Source organism: Arachis stenosperma, chromosome 2 (assembly GCF_014773155.1).
Source record: "Arachis stenosperma cultivar V10309 chromosome 2, arast.V10309.gnm1.PFL2, whole genome shotgun sequence".
In the NCBI taxonomy this organism is placed as follows: domain Eukaryota; kingdom Viridiplantae; phylum Streptophyta; class Magnoliopsida; order Fabales; family Fabaceae; genus Arachis; species Arachis stenosperma.
In genome coordinates, this window is record NC_080378.1 from 92,231,092 (window position 1) to 92,238,893 (window position 7,802).

The following is a 7,802-nucleotide window of genomic DNA, read 5'->3' on the forward strand; positions in this document are numbered from 1 at the left end:
TACTCAGAATACCACAGACAAGGTTTAGACCTTTCGGATTCTCTTGAATGCCGCCATCAATTCTAGCTTATACCACGAAGATTTCGATTAAAGAATCCAAGAGATAAACATTCAAGCCTTGTTTGCTTGTAGAACGGGAGTGGTTGTCAGGCACGCATTCATAAGTGAGAATGATGATGAGCGTCACATAATCATCACATTCATCAAGTTCTTGAGTGCGAATGAATATCTTGGAATAAGAACAAGCTGAATTGAATAGAAGAACAATAGTAATTACATTAATACTCGAGGTACAGCAGAGCTCCACACCTTAATCTATGGTGTGTAGAAACTCCACCGTTGAAAATACATAAGAACAAGGTCTAGGCATGGCCGTGAGGCCAGCCCCCAAAACATGATCAAAAGACTCCAAATGATCAAGGATCCAAAGATTCAAAGATCTAAAGATGAAAATACAATAGTAAAAGGTCCTATTTATAAAGAACTAGTAGCCTAGGGTTTACAAAGATGAGTAAATGACATAAAAATCCACTTCCGGGCCCACTTGGTGTGTGCTTGGGCTGAGCATTAAAGCATTTTTGTGTAGAGACTCTTCTTGGAGTTAAACGCCAGCTTTTGTGCCAGTTTGGGCGTTTAACTCCCATTCTTGTGCCAGTTCCGGCGTTTAACGCCGGGCATTCTTGAGCTGATTTGGAACGCCGGTTTGGGCCATCAAATCTTGGGAAAAGTATGGACTATTATACATTTCTGGAAAGCTCAGGATGTCTACTTTTCAACGCCGTTAAGAGCGCGCCAATTGAGCTTCTGTAGCTCCAGAAAATTCACTTTGAGTGCAGGGAGGTCAGAATCCAACAGCATCTGCAGTCCTTTTCAGTCTCTGAATCAGATTTTTGCTCAGGTCCCTCAATTTCAGCCAGAAAATACCTGAAATCACAGAAAAATACACAAACTCATAGTAAAGTCCAGAAAAGTGAATTTTAACTAAAAACTAATAAAAATATACTAAGAACTAACTAAAACATACTAAAAATAATGCCAAAAAGCGTATAAATTATCCGCTCATCACAACACCAAACTTAAATTGTTGCTTGTCCCCAAGCAACTGAAAACCAAATAAGATAAAAAGAAGAGAATATGCAATGAATTCCAAAAATATCTATGAAGATCAGTATTAATAAGATGAGCGGGGCTTTTAGCTTTTTGCCTCTGAACAGTTTTGGCATCTCACTTTATCCTTTGAAATTCAGAATGATTGGCTTCTATAGGAACTCAGAATCCAGATAGTGTTATTGATTCTCCTAGTTAAGTATGATGATTCTTGAACACAGCTACTTTATGAGTCTTGGCCGTGGCCCAAAGCACTTTGTCTTCCAGTATTACCACCGGATACATACATGCCACAGACACATAATTAGGTGAACCTTTTCAGATTGTGACTCAGCTTTGCTAGAGTCCCCAATTAGAGGTGTCCAGGGTTTTTAAGCACACTCTTTTTGCCTTGGATCACAACTTTATTTCTTTCTTTTTCTTTCTTTTTCTCTTTCTCCCTTTTTTTTCTTTTTTTTTTGTATTCACTGCTTTTTCTTGCTTCAAGAATCATTTTTATGATTTTTCAGATCCTCAGTAACATGTCTCCTTTTTCATCATTCTTTCAAGAGCCAACCATTCATGAACAACAAATTCAAAAGACATATGCACTGTTTAAGCATACATTCAGAAAACAAAAGTATTGCCACCACATCAAAATAATTAATCTGTTATAAAATTTAAAATTCATGCAATTCTTCTCTTTTTCAATTAAGAACATTTTTCATTTAAGAAAGGTGATGGATTCATAGGACATTCATAACTTTAAGGCATAGACACTAAGACACTAATGATCACAAGACACAAACATAGATAAACATAAGCATGATTTTTCGAAAAACAGGAAAATAAAGAACAAGGAAATTAAAGAATGGGTCCACCTTAGTGATGGCGGCTTGTTCTTCCTCTTGAAGATCTTATGGAGTGCTTGAGCTCCTCAATGTCTCTTCCTTGCCTTTGTTGCTCCTCTCTCATGATTCTTTAATCTTCTCTAATTTCATGGAGGAGGATGGAATGTTCTTGGTGCTCCACCCTTAGTTGTCCCATGTTGGAACTCAATTCTCCTAGGGAGGTGTTGATTTGCTCCCAATAGTTTTGTGGAGGAAAGTGCATCTCTTGAGGCATCTCAGGGATTTCATGATGAGTGGAATCTCTTGTTTGCTCCATCCTTTTCTTAGTGATGGGCTTGTCCTCATCAATGGGGATGTCTCCCTCTATGTCAACTCCAACTGAATAACAGAGGTGACAAATGAGATGAGGAAAGGCTAACCTTGCCAAGGTAGAGGATTTGTCCGCCACCTTATAAAGCTCTTGGGCTATAACCTCATGAACTTCTACTTCCTCTCCGATCATGATGCTATGGATCATGATGGCCCGGTCTAGAGTAACTTCAGACCGGTTGCTAGTGGGAATGATTGAGCGTTGGATAAACTCCAACCATCCCCTAGCTACGGGCTTGAGGTCATGCCTTCTTAATTGAACCGGCTTCCCTCTTGAATCTCTCTTCCATTGGGCGCCCTCTTCACAAATGACTGTGAGGACTTGGTCCAACCTTTGATCAAAGTTGACCCTTCTAGTGTAAGGGTGTTCATCTCCTTGCATCATGAGCAAGTTAAATGCCAACCTTACATTTTCCGGACTAAAATCTAAGTATTTCCCCCGAACCATTGTAAGCCAATTCTTTGGGTCCGGGTTCACACTTTGATCATGGTTCTTGGTGATCCATGCATTGGCATAGAACTCTTGAACCATTAAGATTCCGACTTGTTGAATGGGGTTGGTCAGAACTTCCCAACCTCTTCTTCGAATCTCATGTCGGATCTCCGGATATTCACTCTTTTTGAGTTTGAAAGGGACCTCGGGGATCACTTTTTTCAAGGCCACAACTTCATAGAAGTGGTCTTGATGCACCCTTGAGATGAATCTCTCTATCTCCCACGACTCGGAGGTGGAAGCTTTTGCCTTCCCTTTCCTCTTTCTAGAGGTTTCTCCGGCCTTAGATGCCATAAATGGTTATGGAAAAACAAAAAGCAATGCTTTTACCACACCAAACTTAAAAGGTTTGCTCGTCCTCGAGCAAAAGAAGAAAGAAGAGAGTAGAAGAAGAAGAAATAGAGGAGATAGAGATGGCTTATGGTTCGGCCAAAGGGGGAGAAGTAGTGTTTAGGTTGTGTGAAAATGAAGGAGTGAAGATGGGTTTATATAGGGGTGAAGAGAGGGGTAGGGTTCGGCTATGGGAGGGTGGGTTTGGGTGGGAAAGTGGTTTGAATTTGAATGGTGAGGTAGGTGAGGTTTTATGAAGGATGGATGTGAGTGGTGAAGAGAAAGATGGGATTTGATAGGTGAAGGGTTTTTGGGGAAGAGGTGTTGAGGTGATTGGTGAATTGGTGAAGAAGAGAGAGAGTGGTGGGGTAGGTGGGGATCCTGTGGGGTCCACAGATCCTGAGGTGTCAAGAAAAAGTCTTCCCTGCTCCAAGTGGCGAGCAAAATTGCTCTCTGTGCCAATTCTGGCGTTAAACACCGGGCTGGTGCCCATTTCTGGCGTTTAACGCCAACTTCTTGCCCTTTCCTGGCGTTAAACGCCCATTTGTTGCCCCTTACTGGCGTTTGAACGCCAGCAGGTTCTTCCTCCAGGGTGTGCTGTTTTTCTTTCTGTTTTTGCTTTTTCAATTGATTTTGTGACTTCTCATGATCATCAACCTACAGAAAACATAAAATAACAAAGGAAAATAGATAAAATATAACATTGGGTTGCCTCCCAACAAGCGCTTCTTTAATGTCAGTAGCTTGACAGTGGGCTCTCATGGAGCCTCACAGATACTCAGAGCAATGTTGGAACCTCCCAACACCAAACTTAGAGTTTGAATGTGGGGGTTCAACACCAAACTTAGAATTTGGTTGTGGCCTCCCAACACCAAACTTAGAGTTTGACTGTGGGGGCTCTGTTTGACTCTGTTTTGAGAGAAGCTCTTCATGCTTCCTTTCCATGGTGACAGAGGGATATCCTTGAGCCTTAAACACAAAGGATTCTTCATTCACTTGAATGATCAATTCTCCTCTGTCCACATCAATCACAACCTTTGCTGTGGCTAGGAAGGGTCTGCCAAGGATGATGGATTCATCCATGCACTTCCCAGTCTCTAGGACTATGAAATCAGCAGGGATGTAATGGTCTTCAATCTTTACCAGAACATCCTCTACAAGTCCATAAGCTTGTTTTTTTTGAATTGTCTGCCATCTCTAGTGAGATTCTTGCAGATTGCACCTCAAAGATCCCTAGCTTCTCCATTACAGAGAGAGGCATGAGGTTTACACTTGACCCTAGGTCACACAGAGCATTCTTAAAGGTCATGGTTCCTATGGTACAAGGTATTGAAAACTTCCCAGGATCTTGTCTCTTTTGAGGTAATTTCTGCCTAGACAAGTCATCCAGTTCTTTGGTGAGTAAAGGAGGTTCATCCTCCCAAGTCTCATTGCCAAATAACTTGTCATTTAGCTTCATGATTGCTCCAAGGTATTTAGCAACTTGCTCTTCAGTGACATATTCATCTTCTTCAGAGGAAGAATACTCATCAGAGCTCATGAATGGCAGAAGTAAATCCATTGGAATCTCTATGGTCTTAGTGTGAGCCTCAGATTCCCATGGTTCCCCATTGGAAAACTCATTAGAGGCCAGTGGACGTCCATTGAGGTCTTCCTCAGTGCCGTTCACTGCCTCTCCCTCCTCTCCTAGTTCGGCCATGTTGATGGCCTTGCACTCTCCTTTTGGATTTTCTTCTGTATTGCTTGGAAGAGTACTAGGAGGGAGTTCAGTAATTTTCTTGCTCAGCTGTCCCACTTGTGCCTCCAAATTCCTAATGGAGGACCTTGTTTCAGTCATGAAACTTTGAGTGGTTTTGATTAGATCAGAGACCATGGTTGCTAAGTCAGAGTGGTTCTGCTTAGAATTCTCTGTCTGTTGCTGAGAAGGTGATGGAAAAGGCTTGCCATTGCTAAACCTGTTTCTTCCACCATTATTGTTGTTGAAACCTTGTTGAGGTCTCTGCTGATCCTTCCATGAGAGATTTGGATGATTTCTCCATGAAGAATTATAGGTGTTTCCATAGGGTTCTCCCACGTAATTCACCTCTTCCATTGAAGGGTTCTCAAGATCATAAGCTTCTTCTTCAGATGAAGCATCCTTAGTACTTCCTGGTGCATTTTGCATTCCAGACAGACTTTGAGAAATTAAATTGACTTGCTGAGTCAATATTTTGTTCTGAGCCAATATGGCATTCAGAGTATCAATCTCAAGAACTCCTTTCTTCTGATTAGTCCCATTGTTCACAGGATTCCTTTCAGAAGTGTACATGAATTGGTTATTTGCAACCATTTCAATTAGTTCTTGAGCTTCTGTAGGCGTCTTCTTCAGATGAAGAGATCCTCCAGCAGAGCTATCCAAAGACATCTTGGACAGTTCAGACAGACCATCATAGAAGATGCCTATGATGCTCCATTCAGAAAGCATATCAGAGGGACACTTTCTGATCATTTGTTTGTATCTTTCCCAAGCTTCATAGAGGGATTCACCTTCCTTCTGTCTGAAGGTTTGGACTTCCACTCTAAGCTTACTCAATTTTTGAGGTGGAAAGAACTTTACCAAGAAGGCATTGACTAGCTTTTCCCAAGAGTTCAGGCTTTCCTTAGGTTGTGAATCCAACTATATCCTAGCTCTGTCTCTTACAGCAAAAGGGAATAGCATAAGTCTGTAGACCTCAGGGTCAACCCCATTGGTCTTGACAGTGTCACAGATTTGCAAGAATTCAGCTAAAAACTGATGAGGATCTTCTAATGGAAGCCCATGGAACTTACAATTCTGTTGCATTAGAGAAACTAATTGAGGCTTAAGCTCAAAGTTGTTTGCTCCAATGGCAGGGATAGAGATGCTTCTCCCATAGAAGTCGGGAGTAGGTGCAGTAAAGTCACCCAGCACCTTCCTTACATTGTCAGCATTGTTGTTGTTTTCGGCTGCTATGGGTTCTTCTTCTTTGAAGATTTCTGTTAGGTCCTCTACAGAGAGTTGTGCCTTAGCTTCTCTTAGCTTTCGCTTCAAGGTCCTTTCAGGTTTAGGGTCAGCCTCAACAAAAATGCTTTTGTCTTTGCTCCTGCTCATATGAAAGAGAAGAGAACAAGAAAATATGGAATCCTCTATGTCACAGTATAGAGATTCCTTGAGGTGTCAGAGGAAAAGAAAAATAGAAGGAAGAAGTAGAAGAATTCGAACTTATCAAAAGAGATGGAGTTCGAATTGTTCCTTGAGGAATAGTGTTAGTCCATAAATAGAAGGATGTGAGAAGAGGGGAAGAAATTTTCGAAAATTAAATAAAAGATTTTAAAAACATTTTGAAAAACTTTAATTGATTTTCGAAAACTAAGAGTGGAAAAGAAATCAAGTGATTTTTGAAAAAGATTTTGAAATTAGAAATTAAAAAGATATGATTGAAAACTATTTTGAAAAAGATGTGATTAAAAAGATATGATTGAAAAGTTATGGTTTTAAAAAGATGTGATTGAGAAGATATGATTTGAAAAACAATTTAAAAACATTTGATTTTAAAAATTAATGACTTGGCTAACAAGGAAAGATATGATTCAAACATTAAACCTTTCTCAACAAAAAAGGCAACATACTTGAAATGTTGAATCAAATCATTAATTGATAGCAAGTATTTTTGAAAATGGAAAGAAATTGATTTTGAAAAAGATTTGATTGAAAAGATATGATTTGAAAAAGATTTGATTTTGAAAAATTTTGAAAACTTGAAAAAAATTTGAATTAAAAACAGAATCTTCCCTCTTGTGCCATCCTGGCGTTAAACGCCCAGAATGGTGCACATTCTGGCATTTAACGCCCAAAGCACTACCCTTTTGGGCATTAAACGCCCAGCCAGGCACCCTGGCTGGCGTTTAAACGCCAGTTTGCCTTCCTCACTAGGCGTTTTGAATGCCCAGCTTTTTTTGTATAATTCCTCTGCTGTATGTTCTGAATCTTCAATTCTCTGTATTATTGACTTGAAAAGACACAAATTAAAAATATTTTTGGATTTTTAATAATGAGGAATAATCAAAATGCAACTAAAATCAAATAACAATGCATGCAAGACACCAAACTTAGCAGTTTGTATACTACTGACACTAACAACATGAGAATGCACATGAGAAACAACAAAACACTCAAGTCAAGAGAATTTAAAGATCAGAGCAAGGAAATCATCAAGAACAACTTGAAGATTAATGAAGACACATGAATGAATGCAAGAAGAACAGAAACATGCAATTGACACCAAACTTAACATGAGACACTAGACTCAAACAAGAAACATACAATATTTTTGGTTTTTATGATTTTGTAAATTTTTTTTGGATTTTTCGAAAATTAAGTGGGAAAGAAAATAAAGGTATCAAAATTCTTAATGAGAATTCCAGGAATCATGCAATGTTAGTCTAAAGCTTCAGTCTAAAGAAATTAGACATGGATAGCCAAACTTCAGCAGGACATTACATTCAAGAGCTAAATTGATGAGAATCAATCAGCTTTGATGATGATAAGAACATCACCTTAAAACACTAGAATTCATTCTTAAGAACTCTGAAGATAAATACCTAATCTAAGCAACAAGATGAACCGTCAGTTGTACATACTCGAAACAATCCCCGGCAACGGCACCAAAAACTTG

The 7,802-nt window shown here is 39.5% G+C and overlaps 1 non-coding gene across 1 annotated transcript; it reads left to right on the top strand.

The window, feature by feature from the left end:
* The first annotated feature begins 5,587 nt into the window (after window positions 1-5,587).
* On the top strand, window positions 5,588-5,695 carry LOC130964354 (small nucleolar RNA R71). The gene has a single exon (XR_009080451.1). It is a non-coding gene; the product is annotated as a small nucleolar RNA R71 (small nucleolar RNA).
* The last annotated feature ends 2,107 nt before the right edge of the window (window positions 5,696-7,802 follow it).